Source organism: Artibeus jamaicensis, unplaced genomic scaffold (assembly GCF_021234435.1).
Source record: "Artibeus jamaicensis isolate MK-2021 breed Jamaican fruit bat unplaced genomic scaffold, CSHL_Jam_final scaffold_369, whole genome shotgun sequence".
In the NCBI taxonomy this organism is placed as follows: domain Eukaryota; kingdom Metazoa; phylum Chordata; class Mammalia; order Chiroptera; family Phyllostomidae; genus Artibeus; species Artibeus jamaicensis.
In genome coordinates, this window is record NW_026522042.1 from 36883807 (window position 1) to 36902143 (window position 18337).

General features: G+C 43.6%; 1 long non-coding RNA gene across 2 annotated transcripts; it reads left to right on the plus strand.

Moving 5' to 3' along the window:
* Positions 1–490: 490 nt before the first annotated feature.
* Positions 491–12416, plus strand: LOC119057176 (uncharacterized). Of its 2 annotated transcripts, XR_008390104.1 has the most exons (7): positions 491–651; positions 5886–5956; positions 8558–8660; positions 9386–9475; positions 9667–9772; positions 9867–9923; positions 11940–12416. It is a non-coding gene; the product is annotated as an uncharacterized LOC119057176 (long non-coding RNA). The 2 variants fall into 2 exon arrangements; XR_005084028.2 differs by having other exon boundaries at positions 9667–9923.
* Positions 12417–18337: the final 5921 nt, after the last annotated feature.

Consider the following 18337-nt stretch of genomic DNA (forward strand, 5'->3'; position numbering starts at 1 on the left):
TCAAGATTGTGTGAAATAGATAGGGATTGTTCTCTTCATTTTCCAAGTAACGAAACCAGGGCTCAGAGAGGTGGCGTAGCCAGCCCAGGTCCCAGGGCTGAGGAGGGGTCCACCACATCTGGGCAGTCAGTGGCCTCCAGGAAACCCGCCAGACACAGCTAGATAACATTCTAAACCCAGAAAGTGAAACAGGCCAGCTGCAGCACCGCAGAGGCCAAAGTCCCTTCCCGTCTGGGGCTCCCACCATCGCTGAGCAGTGTGGCCTGGACGGCCGGGTTTGACTTGCCTCCTTACTCCTCACCTCCTGCACCATCGCTTGCAGAGCGGCAGGCTCTTGGATAATCTGCAGGAAGGAGAGCTCGCTCCAGTATCAGGGCAATTGCAACACGGTAATATTTAGCACACTCAGCACTTTCCATCTAGATGTTATCTCATTAACCTTCCCGTGTCCCAGGGAGGCCTGTGCTACATGCAACGCTGCCGTCACCTCCACCGCTTTAGGAAAACAGTCCTCTTCTGCGCCCGGGCGTGAGGTCCTTCAGTGCTGCAGCGATTTTGCTGGGGTTGTAGGCCCTAAACAGGGGTTTTCTTTTAAAGGAAATGACCAGAGTGCAAGCAGCAGTGCTCTCTATTGCTATGTTCTGAGCACAGGTATGTAGAAGTCTCTTTTGCTGTAAAAAAGGGTTTTTCCTTCTTTATAATGACAGTGAGTAATTAATGTTTGTTAAATGTCTGTTACTTCATTCTTACCATGTTGGAAGTAGGTAGTTTCTTGTTTTTTATAGGAAACTGAGGTGGCTGAGGAGGGGGCACACCCAGGTCTGGGTGACTGCAAAGCCAAGATGTAAGGCATCGGTGTCCTGGGTGAGAGATTGTTACATACTTTGAGCTGAAGAGAATGAGGACCCAAACAGCACAGTCCAGTTGGCACCCACTAAGCCTGGAGACTCCCCCCTGCCCACTGCCAGCCATGGGGAGTGAGAAGATGAAGGGGATAGGGCGGCAGTGGCCACATAGCTCCTCGCAGCATCTCGTCTGAAGGTCTTTCAAAACCCACAGGCTGTTTCCAGAGCTGCTGAGCCACCAGGGAGTGCAAGCCCCAGTGTGGGAGAGAATCCGGCAGGGCATGAAGGGAGTCTCAAAATCGAGATGAAAGGCGAGGAGAGAAATTGGAGAATCCATGTAAAGGAAGAGGAGGAGGGGGGCTGGGAGGGGAACCTGCACTGGCAGCTGACGTCTGTGTCAGCTCAGACAGCATCCTCAGGAGGAACAGGCCTGGAATGACTGAAAGAGTCCTTGTTGGTCTGGGAAAGAATGAGTTCCAATACACAGAATCTGCATTTTCAACTTGTCCCACCAAGTTTAGAAGGAGGAGAAATGCCTCACTGGCCACCTTTACACTTAAAGGAGGTGGTCCTGTACATATAATCAAACCAGTGAAAGCCAACCTGTAAAAACTGATTTTCATATACCCTTATTGTACTTTCACCAGTTCCTGGGGTTAATGTGAGAGTCTTGCTAACAGCCATTTTATATAAAATTGATTGTAAGAGGAGAGGTAGTTACTCTCCCAGGTTCATTATGATCCATGCTTTAATTTCACAGCCAGTAAACCACCTCGCAGTATCATTGGTTTGAGCAGTTCCTTTGACCCAGGCCTTGGACTCGGGACTGGGCGGCCCTCAGCAGCGCTGCTCTGCACCTGGCTGCCAGGTGACTTGAATGCCATGTGTACTCCAGAGTGTTGACATAGTCAGAGGGACTCACCGGCTCCAGAACTCATTTTTACATTCTTGCATAGAAAAGTAGGTTCAGATTAGGATCAGCCTGACTAATAAACACCCCGGAAATACTCGGCCGCCTTCCCTGAGGCTGCATTTCTCAGGCCACGTCCTCGCTGTGGGCATGTGACTAATCACAGAGCTCCGATAAGTAGTGTGTGTTCAATGTAAATTATAAACCAGTCAGACTGACACCTGGCCTGATAGTGCTGAAGCAGGTATTTCCAGCTTTGTCAGATCAAACTTAGAGTCCAGTCATTTTCAACCGGTGGGCCGAGAGAATTTTGAAAACGTGCAATGCCTGACTATTTTGTCAGGAGCACTGACCCCTTTCCCCTGAGATCGTCAAATAAAGGAAATGACAACAGCCAACACAATAGCTATCCAGTATGAATGAATCAAAATTACACCACTTTTTGGTCAAGACTGGTAAAAAAAAATGTATTTTTTGATGTGTTGCAGGACCTTAATAATTAGTTCATGTGTGCCACAAAATGGAAAAGGTTGAAAACTGCCGTTATAGCCTAATGAATACTTTTGGAGGCCTAAAGCTGACTCCTCAACTGTCTAAATTTCAGTCGCTTCTATAATCTAGATTCGCATAAAATTACAGACTTCAAGTGGTATTGTGTTTCCTCTCATCGCCTGAAGTAAGAGGGTGATAAACTGCTCAGAGACTCATGATTTCCATTCTTGTCCTTTTTCAAAGGACAGATTCTTATCCTCAGTGGCCGTGGCAGGGTTTATCATTTCTGCAGGCAAATTCTTGCTTAAATCCAGCCAGAGTCTCTCCTGCTTTAATTGAATTTCCTCTTCCAGTTACATCTTTGGAAGTCATGGGAAATAACTGTGATATTTCACCCAAGACACCCTCTATAAACTCGAAAACAGCAGCCAGGTTTATCCACAGGCTGCCCTACCAGAAGATGAAACTGATTCCTTTTAACTTTTGATTTTGACTCTATTTTCCCCAAGAGACGGCTCCTATCTCCACTCTGGTTTCTCCCCATTTTTACCATGTGCTGATGTACAGTTAGGGCACATTCAGAGGTTAATTATCTCTTGGTGAAATCTGCAGGCAGGGCCCCTGCCACCCAACCATGGGGGATGTCTCTACAGTCTTCAGCAGGTCGCAGATGTCCTCGTGTTGCGAGGTGTCTGCAGTAACTCCAGATACCCCATGCAATATAGTAATGCCCAGTGAAAGACAGGGCTCCCCTCCCATGAGCGCTTTGTACTGAAAGAAAAGCCTTTTCTTAGAGCTCCCAGATGACTTACTCTCAGATCTCCTTGGCTAGGACTGGCCCACAGGCCAGGGGACTGGGACAGCCAAATTGCCCAGAGCAGTCACCATTCAGGCCCCCAGCCCAGCCCAGCCCAGCCCAGCAAGAGGACTCATTCCTGAGCATGTAGCTTACTGCAGAGTGAATCTTCAAACCAAACCAAGGCTCCTCCAGCAAGGATATAGTGGGAAGGGGTGGTAAGGGCTATTAAGGGGCAATCTGCTGTTTTTAACAGGTGAACAGAAGGTGGGAGCAAACTATTCTCCACGTAGTTCAAAACATTAACTACATAGCAAAACAAGGAGTTACTGCAAACCCATTAAGTGCCAGGAGCCATGAGAGGGAGCAGGTCCACAAAGATGAATATCACGTGGCCCCGGGCCTGTGATGCTGGAAATCAAGGTGGGATGAGGACACTTCCCATCGAATTTCAAAATTTTACAGTAAGTGATGGGAGAGAAGTGTGCACAGAGTATTCTAGAAGCACAGAGAAGGAACCCTCCTCTCAATGGAAGGCTGTGATTCCTGGGGAGAGGCCGGGGGCTGGCCTTGTGTGCTGACAGGGAGGCCAAGGAAGTGAGACTGGGAGGAGCTATCAGCTATGCAGCTCTTGGTTTCCTGGTCTTTGTATAATATTTTATGTTTTATTATTATGGCTCATCTAAAGTTGATGAAATAGAAAATCCTTTCAAGCCTGGAGGGTGGTGTGCATTTCAAGGGTCATTTCCCGTGAGTTCATTTTTTCACATTTTGCATCTGGATGAAAGCCATTTTGTGATCAGTGAATTCCATATGTGAACAAGGAAGCCACTCATCCCATAGGAAAACGTGTGAGGGAGGGGAACGAATGCAGTGCTGACGGTTCTGATGTCACTGGCTCTGGAAATGGGCTTGTGCTTAAGTGTTATTTAAAAAGCCCAGGATTTGGACTGACTGAAGGGGAATCAGTCAGAAAGAGTGGAGGTCCCTTAGAATTGTCTTATTACTTTTTCTAATGTGTATCTTAAGATAGGATAGCAAAGAGTTGCTGATGAGGAATGTGTGTTCAGTGGATAGGAATTCCCTTAACACTTTCTCAGCCTCCCTGGAAGTGCCCCTTCAATGGCAAAAGACGCTGGAAAACAAGCTGTTCTTTTCTCCTGTATCTGTTTTCGAAAACATAATTTCCATTTTATTTTTTTACATAATTTCCACTTTAAGAAAAAAACTTCGTTTTAACAGATATGAACTTTAGCCTGGTCTCTGTTGGGTTTATTACATAATTATGAATATGTAAAGAATATGTACCTGTAAAAATCTTCTAACTACATTATTGGAGTTCTGTGTGCATGTTTTCATCTCAAATACAATCCTCCTCTTATAAATCAATAAGAAAAAGATACATATTTTCAGCCACATCAAGGCAAAAGCCATAATCAGGCAATTCAGGGCAACAAATAATATAAAATAGGGTTAAGTTCCTTAATAATGAAAGAAATAAAAGTTAAAGCAAGCTACCACCACTAAGAATTGGCAAAAATTCTTGTAAAAAAGAAGCCAATCAGTCAAGTGCTCTGTGCTGCAGCAGGTGTGGGGAAATGAGCACCAACATTTTATTCTGTGTGCAGAGACGTGTGTGTGAAGATGTTTGTTCCAGCACTGTTTGTCTTAGTACACAATCTTAAAACAATTTACATATGCATTAATTGAGAACTTATTAATTAAATGATGTTCCATTCATGCCATGAGCTATCTGTCGAAAAGGGGGTGGTATGTCTCTATACATTGGTTCTCTAAAATTTCAAGGTGTACTGTATAAACAAAGCAAGGTACAGAACAGAAGTTATCTATTGTACATATATGCAAATATTGGTAACAGTATTTCCTGGAAGGATATATAAAAGCTGTTGGTATAGTTATAATGGTTACCATTTGAGAAAAAGGACTGGAGGTAAAGAATGGAAGACTTTCACTTTTCACTGTATACTTTTCTGTATAGTTTGAATCTGTGCAAGAATTTCTGTTATTTTAAAACATGTCTTTTAAAAATATAGGTTACATTTTCATGCTTTGACATGAAAAATACCTGCATGGTAAGAAGACAAAGAGCAGGTACAAAACAATCAGAGTGCTGTGTTAACGATTCCATTTAGATAGAGACCTAGGTGTGAACCTCTGTAGTGTTTGCGTTAACCAGTCTGGAAGGAAATACCCTGAACCATCCTCAGCGTACGTGCCACCCTAGACGACGTGCTGAAGCATCAAGATCGCAGAGAGCTTCATTCTCTCTGTATTGTTTAATTTTGTATAGGGCTCATAAATGATCAAAAAGAAAAATATAAATTTTTCCAATTGGGAGAAAAAGTGAAAAAAGAAGAAAAAAGAGCTATCCAGTCTCCCACCCCTGTGTGCATGAATCATTCCTGCCTGCTCTATGCAAAAACAAGGGTTGGTCCCTCTGTCACCTGGCTCTTCTAGGCTCACTCTCACCTATTTCCCTTTTAAATTTCACCTGCGAGGAAGGCACCTTTGTAGCCAGAGTGGGATAGGTGAGAAATCTCTCCTCGGATCCAACTTATCTACCCAAGTCTTGCCCAACTAGAAAAACGGGAAAATCAAAGTCAAAAGCAGAAGTTTGAACATGACACTGAAAACTAGCCCAACCTGTCAATGGAACCAGCATGTTTTAGCATACCACCCGTTTGTGCAGGGAGCGAGCAGCCAGCTGAGAGGAGGGCAGCCCTAGGCAGGCGCCCCAGTCCCTGGTGCTCTCAGAGACCACCTGGGGGATCCCCCCATGACTTAATGGACTCGTTTTTGTCACCCACACTTCATATCTTAGGAGGACATGAGGACCTGATGGGGCAGGAAGGACCATGGGAATGAAAGATGATCAACCACACCAATGCAGTGGTAAGCCCTGGAGGTTTGTTGTGAATGTTGCCTAGAAAATGAGAAGAACCCAAGATGTTCATTAACCCATGTGCTCTGGCTTTACTAAGAAAATTCTGTGACACCCTGATCAGTGTGGCTCAGTTGGTTGGGCATCATTCCATAGAGTGAAAGGCTGCCGGTTCATTCCTAGTCAGGGCACATGCCTGGGTTGCGGGTTTGGTCCCTGGTCGGGGCACATTGATGTTTCTCTCTTTCTCCCTCCCTGACCCTTCTCTTTAAACATAAATTTTAAAAATCTCATAAAAATAAAGAAAAAGAAAATGCTGTGGCAACCCAATCTCAATAATTGTTCTTTTCAAATACTTTTAATCTCAGGACTTAAATATCACTTTCAGTCTTGTCAACTGATGGTCATTTGTGCCAATTCACAGCAACAAAAATCCCCATTTGGGGATTCAGTCAAAAAGGCAATTTTATTCAGTGCAAGACAGCTCAATTGTGATACAACAACTGCTGTGAAAACAGCACAGCTGTAGGGCAGCGCTGGGGCCAGGCGGCCCTGGGGCCAGGCCTCTTGCTGGCTAGACAGCTCGGCTCTGGCGAGACATCCTTGTTGTTATAGCTCAGCCAGGGAGACACAGTCTCCATTCCTCCCTGGAAGCAAAGCTGCACTCCCCAAGCCAGAGGGGAGCCGGCTCCCCTACCCCTGGTCCCTGATTGGTCTGTCCTCATGCAAATGAAGACTCCAAATTCTCATAGTTTGATTAGTCCAAAAGGCACTGTCCTGATTGGTCAGAGCTGCATAGCTCTGACTGGATGGAGAAAGCTGCAGTCCTATTGGTTGAAACAAGATTCCAGAAAACCTTTACAAGGGCTGGCTCAGATGGCAGAAGCATAGTGTAAGCAGACAGTTCAATGCAGAGATTCTCTGTGAAATGCAGTTTGCACGAGAGGCCTCTGTACAAATGGTTGCTAAGGTCTGTTTTGTCTGTTTTTGTTTGTTTTTTAATAAATTTGAGCCCAGTTAGCCACCAGGAGCCCTTCTTGGTAGGTGTCTTTTTCTCTTAAGCATTCACAGTCTTATTATGTGACTGCCCACTAATGGTGTGAATTGCTATTGGGCAACTCTTAGCTCCTGTGTGGACACATTTTCCAGCACCACCTGCCCCCCATCAATAACAAGTTTTCTGTTACTTGAGAGAGCCACTATTACAAAAAGGAAAAGGGACTCAGATGTGTCCCAGCACTGGAGGAGAGCTTAGAAAAGAGAATCCTCAACTGAAAGCACAAATCGGATTCTCACTTCACTCAGGGAAACTGGAAGAGGAGACAGAGCAGGACCACACCAGGGGAAGTGGCCAAGCAGAGGTTTCTAGAGCCAAGGCCACTATTTAACCTATGGAGCAGTTCTCCTTTGCCATTTGTTTGAATCTAGTTATTACAAAACATTGCACGTGCTGGCCCACAGAACAGCAGAGAGGAAACAACAAAGCTGGCAATTGTTATTGGCTGGATTTTGTCCCCCAAACTAGATATCCTAGAGTGCTAATCCCCAAACTTCAGGATGTGACCTTATTTGGAAAAAGGGTCTTTGTAGATTTAATGAAGTTCAAATGAGGCCATTAGGGTGGGACCCAATCCAATAGGACTGTTGTCCTTATAAATTGGAGAAATTTGGGTACAGAGACAGACACTCAAAGAGGGGAGAAGATGGGGAGACGCGGGGAGAGCATAGTGAGAGGCCAGAGGACTGGAGTAATGTGTCTGTAAGTGAAGGAATGCCTGAAGCTACCAGAAGCTGCAAGGGAGCCTGGAACAGTTCCCCAGAACCTTCAGAGGGAGCATGGCCCTGCCAACACCTTGACTTTGGACTGCTAGCCTCTGGAAGTGTGAGAGAGTTAAGTTTCTCTTTATGAAATGGCTATTCACCTAGTCTGTGATACTTTGTTATGGCAGAAACGGACACATCTACTCAGTTCATGTGTCCTTAACAAGGATCAGAAAGATGAAGGGTGAAACCTCAGCCTATTGCAGTGACATGTCTGTGTGACAAAGTAACAACAGTTCATGGCTTCTCCACTGTGGTGGTAGGTTTTTCTGGGACACTTGGCCCGGAGGTACCTCTCTTCCCATGGAATGCGGAGAGCCGGTGAAGCCCTCCCCCTGCAACAGGACAGAGAGGACAAGTACAGAGCCCAGCTTGGCACACCGCCCTAACTTGGACTGTTGCTCGGCTAGGTGCGGGAGCTAACACGCTGTGCACAGCTGCTTCAAGCCCAACCTTCTAGCAAGTGGAGATGAAGACAGTGCTGGGGCTCCCCAGAGGAGATCAGTGCCCTGAGACCAGGCAGTGACCCTACTTCTCATGCCGGCCATGGAGACAGGAATCAGCGGCAGGAGGGTTCACCAACAAAAACAAAACTAAAAATCTCAAGAACACCAGGAACTGGCCAAGAATTTTTTGTTCTTGTTTCATTTTTGTTTCTTGTTTCTTTTTATTTTAAACCCATCTTAGAGGGGAAAAGATAACACAAACATTGGAACCCCAGTGCATCATTTTTGTATGTGTATCTGTGAGAATATAACTGATTCCTCCATGTGTGTGGTTCTATTATACAGACTCAGTTCTCAACTCATGCTTTGGTGATCTTTTTGGAGCCAGAAAATAAAAACAAAAATCCTCAGATAATGTTAAGGAGAGGCCCCTGGACCAAGACGGCAGGTAATTTTCCCTATTTACCTCTCCCCACATGAGGGGGCAGACCTCCAGCCTGAAGCTGCCTTACCAAGAAGGCCTCCTGGGGTCCTGCGCCCCAGACGAGCCCTGTGCTCCCACCCTTCTTGTGCTGGGTTAGCGGACCTCAGCCCTGAGCCTTTGCTTGCCTTCTTCCTAAGGTGCAGCTCCTTGTCTGAACAGTAAGTAGGCCAGGGTGAGAGTGCAAGGAGGGACTGGGGTCACAGAGGATGCTAGCAAACAGTGTTACAAATTTGGGGTGATTCCCCTATTTCCCTCACCCTAAAGAAAAGAGTCCTTTTGTCCAAATAAAAAGCATGTGAAAGTGCAGGGTTTGCTGTTGTTTTGAATTTGAACAGTGAGGTATTTTCCCTGGGAGTCAGTTTCAAAATCAACAAACTGACACCTGGCTGAAAAAGGAAAAATGGAGTCAGCTTCGTCATCACCCTTCCTCAGCAGCGGCACTCCGCGGGGAAGGGGGACGCACCTCCTTGGGCCCCGCTGTCCCCAAACTACTGACTGCACCACACACATTCAGGCCCCACCAGGCATCGTTGTCCCAGGTGTCGGCAGGGAAAGAAGAAAGGTCAAGTTGTTTGTACCTTTGATTGTCTTACTACTGCTGGGCCGATGAAGTTGTTTTTGTAAGAGCTGCTCATTCCTCTGGCTTTTAAATACTCACCGTGCTTCCCTCTCCCCCCCTTCCCTACAAGGCTAAGAGAAGAGCAAACTTTCCACAATGTCAACTGTCACGGATTTTTCCTCTGTTGTACAACTGAGCAGAGGCAAAGTGGTTTATAAAGGTACGATTTATTTATAAACATATCTGGAAATATTTAAAAAATAAAAGATGCCGGGGGGGGGGCTGGGTCACGGCCAAGTCATGAAGTGAGATGTTTGTTCTGGAGGTCCTTGGCATTAGCACCCTCCTACAGGTAGTTCTAAAGTAATTCAGGGTCAAGTGGAAACATTCTGATCATCCTTAAACCTTCAGTTTCAGATTCTAGAAGGTATGGATTCTGCTGGGAAGAAGATCCGAGTGGCTCTCCACTTTAAACACAGCCCTGTTCCATCGTTTCTGAGCCGATGCTGACCTGACGGTATTTGAAAGCAGCTTCTGCAGTGGCTGTCCCTGAGTCCTCACCTGCACTTTCCTCTGAGGCTTCCTTCCCTTTGCGTTTGCCTTGTTCTCAGGCGGGGATGCATGCAGGCCTGGAAGAGACTGCAGGGGACCCATAGAGGATGGCGAAGGTATTAACATGACTAAACACGCTCTTCCCGGTTCAGTCTGCCACCTCTATTCTCTCTTCTAACCTTTCCACTCCATTCTAGTGGGGAACGTTCTTCAGTTGCTTTAAGTAGGGAGCAGGGAGAGGATGTTTGGTCAAAGGACATCGCGATGGGAACAGGAGAACCAGGGAGAGGAAATAAGGGCCAGAGATAAAGAAATAAGAGCTAGAAGAAGAGAAATAAACAGGAACAAAGATGATGAATAATATGAGACACAAAACAAACGGAGCAAAATGAAAAAGGAGTGAGATACAGAGATTGTTTCCCGCAGAGGGAAACAATTCAGAAATAGAAAAATGTGAGAACCCTGAAAACAAACTTAGAGGCCCATACAGGAAAGGAAAGGAGCAAATGGAAGTAAATAGAAGCCCAAACAGGAAGGACGTCTGAATGAGAATTGCGGCTGAGGGAAGGGACGGAGAAGCTTTCTGGGGCCTGTTTGTAGATTAGAGGGAAAGACGGAACCGAGGGAATCCAGGAGTGTTTATTCCTTGCACCTGGCAAACAAAAAAATCATTACTTTTTAATCATGGAAGAAATACCTCTAAGAGCACTAGGTCTTTCATGTTATCAGCCTGTCTCTCACTCGTCTTAATCCCTTAGGACTCTTCTAAAAGCCTCAGGAAACCCAGCATGAGGAAAACCCCATTTACACGGAGATGACTTTTATATAAAGTTTGCTTTAGAGAGATAGTTCTCAGAGCCCTTGGAGTTCAAGCTGGGTTATCTGTGCTGGCAGTGGGGGTGGGGGGATGGTGAATGATCTCAAGCTCTTTAGTCCCTGTAATCCCCTGGGAAATGACAAAAAACATCTTGTTTCCTTAAAAATATGGATACAAAAATGAAATAATTATTTGCATGACTCCCGTTTCAGAAGGCTGCTTTACTATTAATAAGTTAGAGGTTGCCTCGTAAGTTTAAATAATTTAACAAATGGAGTAATAAAAAAATGTAAGTAAAGCATAAACTGATGAACACAACACATACCCAGGAGAAGTAAAGATTAGTTATTACATTAGAGCAAATTGCTGTCACTAAACATTATGATAAATTACCAAAAAGATGCCTCTCCACACCTTCTATAATTTCAGGTTGTTAATTTTGATCGTGTGCAAGAAATTCTTTCCTTGTAGGCCTCTCTTGCCCTGTTACTCTAATGAGGAAATGGGAAAAAAAGTAGATAAAATACTCAAACTGGGGCTGAAGCAAATGAAAAAAGATAGAAAAAAATAACATAATAAGCTTTCAGCCCTATAATAAGCTCTTATTTATTTAGACCCTATTAATTTGGAATTTATAATAACTTGATTGGGATCTGGGTAGAAATTTTCCTTCATTTAGCAAACCCGGCCTTGCTAAGTAATGCAGAATGATGTAAATGTGATTACAAGAGGAACATTTGAAATACATCTTTTAGCACTTCAGGCTATCGCTTATAATATGTGAATAATTAATATAAGAACACATATCATTCTTATCCACCAATTGTCAGGAAGAATTTGTTAGGTCACCCTGCAGAACAGGGAGGTGTGGGTTTATCACTAAACAGCAAGACACCGAGCTTTTTCAGCTCTTATTTTTCTTGACTATAAAGTTAGTTTGATAATACCAACTCGGCCTAGTTTGAAGGGTTTTATTGAAGAATCCATTTTGAAATCCATAAGTAAAAATCTGTCTTATTTAAAATGAATTTAAAATTTCTACTCTCCCCTAATTCAACATGATCGTTATCTCCGATATTCTATACCAGTGAGGTTTTATGCTCTATATAACTTCAGCAAAAGGAGATCCCCTAATGAATTGTGGTGGGTATGTCATAGAAGTGAGCAAAGTAGGTTTATAGTTCTAAGTGAAACAGTTTATTCTTGTATTGTCATCTATTTATTAATTCTTGTGTTGTTTAGTATTATTATTAATGTACTTTTGCCCGCCCCTGTATAAACATGTATCTATCTTTCCACTCCCCTACCCCAACAGGTCTTCAGGGTCACTCATGGTATTCTGAGTGCAGTAAACATCCTCGGTATGGTGCACCTGGAGACAGTGACCGTGTGCACTTCCGAGTGTCTAGGCATTGGAGTCTGACAGGCTTGGGTTCGAATTCACCTCTTCTGCCTAGATGAATTGGCCTAAGCAAATCTCTCTCTGAGACCCAGTTTCTTTGTCAGCAGAAATGAATACCAATTGTATAGGCCATGTATGAAGACTAGGAGAGACTGTGTACACAGCACAGTGCCTCTCACGGAGTAGACACTCCATGCTAAGGATGTTTATTAACAGGAAGTGAAGCTTGCATTGGAGAAAAAGGGAAAAAGGGTGCTGCTCGTTGGTTTTAAATGTGTACATTTGATGTTGTATTTCTTTTCCTCTCCCTCTGAATAAAATTGTCTTTTAATTAGATAAATTAATCTTCTTTTTTCTAATTGACAGACTCACCAGAAAAATCTTCTTAGTTTTTAAAGTCACCTAAAAACAAGGTTAAATAGAATTAAATGTATATTTAAGATGCCTACACTTTACTGTATGTATAATTCAATAAAACATTTAAAATTAAAGATAAATGTGCCTGTAAATTCAGCTTGAATAATTGAGGACTTATCAGAACATAACCAGTTACAACTTTTGAACTAGTAAGTATAACAATTTATAGAATATACTCTTTCAGTGATGGCCTAGTACATTACATGTTACTTAACAACAGCAGCAACAACAATAAACAACTAGCACTTATTCTGCATCTCCTGTGTGCCAGATACGACTCGTAAGGAAGGGGTGTACCAACTGCCTCATTTAATCTTTTCCTTTTTATTGAATTTATTGGGATGGTACTAGTTAACACAACTATAACAGACTTTCAGTGCACAATTCTACCACACACCTGCATGCTGCATTGGGTGTTCACCACCCCAAGTCGCGTCCATCAGCACATATTTCCTCCCACCCTACCCCATTGCCCCCTCCCCCATCTACCCACACTGTTCAGTGTCCAGGAATTCTCTGTTTTTTCTTTTCTGCTCACTCCCTCCAGCCACCCCCACCCCCCACAGCTGTCATCTGCACTCTGTGAGTCTGTCTCTATTTCGCTTGTTAGTTCAGTTTGATCATTAGATTCCACATGAGTGAGATCGTATGGTGTTTGTCTTTCTCTGACTGGCTTATTCCACTTAGCATAATGTTCTCCAGGTCTATCCATACTGTCTTACCATGTGAAAGGTAAGTCTTTCTTTACTTTTTTTTTATAGCCAAGTAGTATCCCATTGTGTAAATGTACCAGTTTTTTTATTCACTCATCTACTGATGGACACTTGGGCCACTCATCTAATGTTCAAAAGACCTTACAAAGTGGTATTATTATCCCTGACCACAGAGGTGGGCACTGTCTTTAAAAATGAGGAAACTCCTACAGGGTAGCCCCCCTTTATTCATAGCACATAGGTTCCAAGAACTCCCCAAAACCTCAGACGACACTGAACCCTGAACCATACATATACAACATTTCTCCCTACACATTTTCAACAGATGGTCTTTGGCACCAACTTTATGCTAACAGGAATCCCCAGTTTGGGGTGCAGTAAAAAAGAAAACTTTCTTTGTTTGTGGTACAACACAGCTGTGGAACAACCTGACTGTGATACAGCCAGGCTGTGAGGCAGGCCTGGGGCCACACCCCTCACCAGTTAGACAGCTCTGCTCCCCACTGGTCTGGTCTGCTCCTCTCTGTGTGGTCTGTGTTGTGCTGCACTGGTCTGCTCCACTCTGTTTTAGCTCAGCCAGGAAAACACACTTCCAGTCTTTGGTGGAAAGGGAAAGCGGGCTCCCAGAGCCAGAAGGAAGCTGGCTTATATGGACTGGAGTCCCCGCCCCAGTCCCTGATTGGTCTGTCCTCATGCCAACAAGAACTCCAAGTCCTTGTAGTTTGCCCTTATTTCACAGATGAGCATCCTAAAACTCAGGTCACAGAACTTGACTGTATCTGACAGCTCGTAACTCAAGAGTCAGGATTGGTACCTGGGCCTCGCTCCAAAGACCCTGTTGAGTTCTCTGTAATGTAATGGAATACCTTTCTTGTGGAAGACATGTCCCTCAGCCATGGTTTTCTTAATATCACATTATAGTTTAGCCTAAGACCAAGGCTAGGGTTTTGGAAAATGAAGGAGGGAAGAGAACTGAAGACCATCTCTTAGAACTTCAAGCGAGTTGCCATTGGTTTCTAATCCTGGCACTCCAGAACCTGGAATTTTCCTCTGGAAATGACCTTCTTTAGTTGTTCTGACCGTGGGTGTAGTTGCCAGTGAAATTTAGTTCATGTCCACTGGGATTTTACACCATGAAGTTTGTCTAACTTGAAAATGTATTTTTCTTTTTCCCTACTCCTTTCCTAGCTTTCCCCTCCCTATATACCCACCTGCCTTAAAAATCAAGGACACTAGGAAGTGTATTCCTCAAATACAGGAGCCCCACACGGGCAGTCACTGATGTTTTGCTCTAAGAGGGATATCTTAGACCAGTGGATATTACTCTGTGTTCCTGAAGGTTAGGCCTATTTTAACTTCCTGTGTGACTTGCCTTTTGTAAATTAATACTCATCCTTTTATTTTTTCCTTTTTATTGAATTTACTGGGGTGATACTGGTTAGCAAATTATACAGGTTTCAGGTGCACAGCTGCACAACACATCCTCTGTGCACTGTATTGTGTTCACCACGATGAGCTGAGTCTCTGTCCATCATGATTTGTCCACCTCATACTTTCCTCCACCTCCCCTACCCCACCTACCGCTGATAATCACCACACTGTGGTTCATGTCCACGAGTTTTTTCCTTTTTTTGGTTTTGCGTTTTGCTCTATTCTTTTAATCCCTCAACACCCCTCACCATAGCTGTCATCCTTCTTTCCATCTGTGAGTCTGTCTTTATTTGTTCATTAGATTCCACATATGAGTGAAATCATATGATACTTGTCTTTCTCTGACTGGCTTATTTCACTTAGCTCAATGTTCTCCAGGTCCATCCTTGCTGTTGCAAAAGGTAAAATTTCCTTCTCTTTTTTTTACAGCCAAGTAGTATTCCATTGTATAATGTGCCAGAGCTTTTTTTATTCATTTATATACTGATGGGCACTTAGGCTACCTCCAAATGTTTTTCTTTAATTATCATATTTTATTGATTATGCTATTACAGTTGTCCTGATTTTTATGCCTTTGCCTTCCTCCACCCAGCACCCCCAACTCCCTCAGGCAATCCCCCCACCATTATTGGGGGCCCATGGATCATGCATATCATTTTTTTGCCACTCCGTTTCCTATACTATAATTTACATCCCCATGGCTATTCAGTAGCTGCCTATTTGTACTCCTTAATCCCCTCACCTCTTCACTCCTCCCCACTCCCCTCTGGCAACCTTTCAGTAACTAACTTCTTTTCTCTTGCTTTTAAGATTCTCTCTTTATCTTTAAACTTTAGCCTTTTAATAATGGTGTATTTTGGAGTGGGCCTGTTTGCTTCTATCATAATTGGGATTCTCTGCACTTCCTGGACTTGCATGTTATTTCTTTCACCAAATTAGGGAAGTTTTTCTTCACTATATTTTCAGGTAGAATTCCAATTTCTTGCTCTTTCTCTTTTCCTTCTGGTACCCCTATGAGGTGAATGTTGGACCTCTTAAAGTTGTCCCAGAGGCTGTTTCTACTATATTCGTTTTTTTTGGATTCCTTGTTTCTTCTTATTTTTCTGAGTGGTTGCTTGTTGCTTCTTTGTGTTCCAGACCATTGATTTGATTCTCAGCTTCATCCACTCTGTTGTTTCCTTGTAAATTGTTCTTTATTTCAGTTTCTGTATCCTTCATTTCTGACGGGATCTTTTTATGCTGCTGAGGTCCTCACTAGCTTCCTTGAGCATCCTTCTAAACAGTGTTGAACTCTGTATCTGATAGATTGCTTATTTCGATTTCAGTTAGCCCTTTTTCTGGAGATTTTATCTGTTCTTTCATTTGGGCAATGTTTCCTTGTCTCCTCATTTTGGCAGCCTCCATTGTTTGTTTCTATGTATTAGGTAGAGTTTTTTTTTTGACTCTGTGTCTTGGTAGTGTGGCCTAGTGTGGTAGGTGTCCTGTAGGGCCCAGTGGTGCAGCTTCTCCTATCACCCAAGCTGGGTACTTGAGGTGTGCCCTTCATATGGACTGAGTACACATCCTTGTCTTGTAGCTGAGGCTTGGTTGTTGTCAGCAGATCAATTGGAGGGATATGCCCAGGCCAATCAGTTGCAAAGGCTGCCTACCACCAACCTCTGCCTCTCATGGAGAATCAGCTGTGCAGGAGCAGGGTGGTGGTGTAGTTATCCACTGGGTGCCCTGGCCCTGTGGTTTCGTTGGTAGTACAGACCAAGGTCAGCCCTTACCTGCTTTTTACCTGGAGCACCCTGCCTGAACTGTAAAGCAATCTGAGATGGCTGCTACTTGTGCTGGGCTTGGAGATTTCCAGGTGAAGCCAAGCTGTGACTTTAATCTGGCTGCTGCTGAGACTCACTGAAGCCAGCTGTGGCTTGTTTGATAGGATTTAGGAGCCAAGACCAGCCATTCTTATGGAGAAGCAGCTTGGGTGGGCTGTAAATTGGGTGGAGAAGAGCCTCTGTGGATTTCCAAGGTGGGTCACACAGTGTTAGCCATGGCACCAGCATATTGGCTCTGTGGGGCAAGGGCTTAGCAAAGGGACAATGGCCTCTGCTTGCCTCAATGCCAGGTACTTTAATCTCTCCCTTTATACCACTGGTGCCCTTCAAGCTGACACCCCAGTGCTGCAGCTCAGAGGGAGTGAGTCTGAGTAGGTGGGTCTGTGTGTGGGTTCCCTGAGAGGAGCTGCTTAGGGCTCCAGGGGCCTCCTCCACCAACTCAATCCCTGCTGGTTTTCACAGCCAGAAGTTGTGGGATCTTCCTAGCACTGGAATCCTGGGCTGGGGGCCTGGAATGGGTCTGGGACTCCTTGGTCCTGAGATACCCCTCCTGAATTTTTACCCATGTGGATGTGTGGCCAGCCCATTCCATGTCCTCACCCCACCTACCAGTCTGGAAGGATGTGGTTTCTTCAATTCCGTAGTCGTCAGACTTCCATTCAACTTGATTTCCCACGTTCCTGACTGATGGCTGTGCTGTATTTTAGTTGTAATTTTGATGTTGTTGTGCAAAGAGGCGAGCCTTGTCTGTCTGCATCATTATCTTGACCAGAAGCCTTCCAAATCTTGACTATTGTAAATAGCACTGCAATAAATATAGGGATGCATATATTCCTTTGAATTAACATTTGGGTTTTTTTCACATTCATTCTCAGAAGTGGAATTGTGGTGTTAAAAGGTTGTTCCATTTTTTAATTTTTTAAAGTAATTCTACACTGTTTTCCACAGTGACTACACTAGCCTGTGTTCCCACCAACAGTACGTAAAAGGTCCCCTTTGTCCACATCCTTACCAACACTTGTAGTTTGTTGAATTATTGATGATAACCATTCTGACAAGTGTGAGGTGATAGCTCATTATGGTTTTAATTTTCATTTATTTGATGAGTAGTGACGTTGAGCATCTTTACATATGTCTATTGGCCATCTGTATGTCCTTTTTGGAGAAGTGTCTATTCAGGTCCTTTACCCACTTTTTAATTGGATTGTTTGGGGGCTTTTATGGTGTTGTTTTATAAGTTCAATATTAACCCCTTATCAGATGTATCATTGGAAAATACATTCTCCCATTCTGTGGGTTGTCTTTTCATTTTGTCAATGATTTCCTTTGCCATACAAAAACTGTTTAGTTTGGTGTAGTCCCATTTGTTTATTTTTTCTTTTGTTTCCCTTGCCTGGGGAGATATATTAGAAAAAAATATTGCTACAAGAAATATCTGAGATTTTATTGCCTATGTTTTCTTCTGGGATTTTCATGGTTTTGCGTCTTACATTTAAGTCTTAATTCATTTCTAGTTTATTTTTGTGTATGGTGTAAGAAGGTGGTTTGGTTTCATTTTTTTTGCATGTATCTGTCCCATTTTCTCAACACCTTTATTTAAATAGACTATCTTCACTGCCTTGTATGTTTTTGCCTCCTATGTCAATATTATTTGACTGTAAGGCATGGGTTTATTTCTGGTCTTTCTATTGTGTTCCATCAATCTATGTGTCTGTTCTTATGCCAGTACCATGCTGTTGTGATTACTATGGGCTTTTAGTGTAGTTTGGTATCAGGTAGCATGATTCTTCCCACTGTGTTCTTCTTTCTCAAGATTGCTGTGTCTAATTAGGGTCTTTTGTTGTTCTGTATCAGTTTTTGGAATATTGTTTTAGTAATGTGAAATATATCATTGGTATCTTGATAGCAATTGTGTTGAATCTATAGATTT